Here is a 2,663-nt window from a genome sequence, read left to right as displayed (position 1 = left end):
GCATGGAACATAAGAAATTATCGATACGTCGGAGACGTATCATCGACCTTGGCTCTATGACCGTTCTGTGCAACACAATGGCCGTGCCAATACATATCACTTGGAGTTCAAGGGCAAGAAAATCAATTTACAGCCTATGACACCACAGCAAATTGTCAATGAGTCTCGTCAGAAAGTTGAAGTCAACTTGGAGGATGCTTCTTTAGATAGGCGAGAGAATTGTAATGTTGTGAGTGATATAACGAAAAGTGAGCGAGTGAATTCCTTAGTCTCATTAGCCACCAAAGAAGACATGAGAGAATTTAGTGAGGATCCTATGGCCATGCCTCTTGTGCTCTTGTACAGGGGTACGGTTTTGGTTTCTAACGACATGACCCCTCTTCCTCTTTGTGTTTCTAATGTTTTGCAGGAATTTGGCGACGTGTTTCCGGATGAGGTACCCGCAGGACTTCCACCATTGCGAGGTATTGAGCATCAAATCGACTTGATTCCCGGAGCTTCTCTACCCAATCGGGCACCATATAGAACGAACCCCGAAGAGACGAAGGAGATACAGAAGCAAGTACAAGCGCTACTCGACAAAGGTTATATCCGCATAAGCCTTAGTCCTTGTGCTGTTCCTGTTATTCTAGTTCCTAAGAAAGATGGTACATGGCGTATGTGCGTAGATTTTAGAGCTATAAATAATATCACTATCCGATATCGTCACCCTATTCCCCGTTTAGAGGATATGTTAGATGAATTGAGTGGTGCTACTGTTTTCTCTAAAATTGATTTGCGTAGTGGTTATCATCAAATTAGGATGAAAGAAGGGGATGAGTGGAAAACCGCCTTTAAAAAAAATTTGGTTTATATGAGTGGTTAGTAATGCCTTTTGGTTTGACTAATGCACCTAGTACTTTCATGAGACTGATGAACCATGTTTTGCGAGAATTTATTGGCAAATTTGTGGTTGTGTATTTTGATGATAAATTAATTTACAGCCGCAATGAATCTGATCATATTATACATATTCGACATGTTTTGCAAGTGTTGCGTGATAGTAAACTCTATGGTAATATTGAGAACTGCACATTTTGCAAAGATAAGGTCATATTTCTGGGATATGTTGTCTCTAAGCATGGAGTAGAAGTAGATGTGTCTAAAATTGAAGCTATTCAAAATTGGCCTACTCCCATGAATGTGAGTCAAGTTAGAAGTTTTCATGGTCTAGCTGGGTTTTATCGCCGTTTTGTGCCCAATTTTTTTACTATTGCTGCACCTTTGAATGAATTGACTAAAAAGGGTGTTATATTTGAGTGGGGCATTGCCCAAGATCATGCTTTTGATGAACTGAAACGATTGTTAACTTCTGCACCGTTGCTTGCACTTCCTGATTTCAATAAGCAATTTGAGATTGAATGTGATGCTAGTGGTATTGGAATTGGTGGTGTGTTGATGCAAGAGGGTCGCCCAATTGCATATTTTTCTGAGAAACTTTCTGGAGCTAAGTTGAACTATCCAATATATGATAAAGAATTGTATGCTTTGATTAGAGTTCTTGAGGTTTGGCAACATTATTTGTGGCCAAAGGAATTTATCATACATTCTGATCATGAAGCTTTGAAATATTTGAAAGCCCAATCTACTTTGCATAGGCGTCTTGCTAAGGGGGTTGAGTTCATTGAGTCTTTTCCGTACATTACTAAACATAAGAAGGGAAAAGATAACATTGTTGCTGATGCTCTATCTAGGAAGAATATGCTATTAACTCAACTTGATGTTAAAGTTCCTGGATTAGAGGTGTTATGTGATTTATATGCGACTGATCATGATTTTGCTGAACCATATCGCTTATGTGCTCTTGGTAAAGCATGGGAAAAATATCACATACATGATGGGTTCTTGTTTCGAGCTAACAAACTATGTGTTCCAGAATCGTCTGTGCGTTTGCTCTTATTGCAGGAATCACATGCCGGAGGTTTGATGGGTCACTTTGGGCGTGAGAAGACGCTACTCATGCTCGCTGATCACTTTTATTGGCCAAAGATGAGGCGGGATGTGGACAGGTATGTGAAGAGGTGCATTACTTGCAACAAGTCCAAGTCCAAACTGAAGCCTCACGGTTTGTATACTCCATTACCGGCACCTACTAAACCTTGGGAGGATATTAGTATGGATTTTGTGTTGGGTTTGCCGCGTACTAAAAGAGGCCATGATTCTATATTTGTGGTAGTGGACAGATTTTCTAAAATGTCACACTTTATTGCCTGCCACAAAAGCGACGATGCGTCGCATATTGCTAACCTGTTTTTCAGGGAGATTGTTCGACTACATGGAGTCCCGAAGACTATTGTTTCTGATCGTGATGTGAAGTTCATGAGCTACTTCTGGAAAACACTTTGGGGAAAGCTAGGGACAAAGCTACTGTTCAGTTTTACTTGTCATCGCCAAACTGATGGACAAACTGAGGTGGTGAATCGAACCTTGTCACAACTATTGAGATCCATGATCAAGAAGAACCCGAAGGAGTGGGAAGAATGTTTGCCGCATGTCGAGTTTGCGTACAACAGGGCGGTACATTCTACCACGGAGCTGTGTCCTTTTGAGGTGGTGTATGGTTTCAAACCCATTACCCCACTTGACTTGTTGCCTTTGCCCATACATGAGAGAGTTAATATGGA

The sequence above is a fragment of the Lolium perenne genome, chromosome 1 (genome assembly GCF_019359855.2).
Source record: "Lolium perenne isolate Kyuss_39 chromosome 1, Kyuss_2.0, whole genome shotgun sequence".
NCBI lineage: Eukaryota > Viridiplantae > Streptophyta > Magnoliopsida > Poales > Poaceae > Lolium > Lolium perenne.
This window is presented reverse-complemented; position numbering follows the sequence as displayed.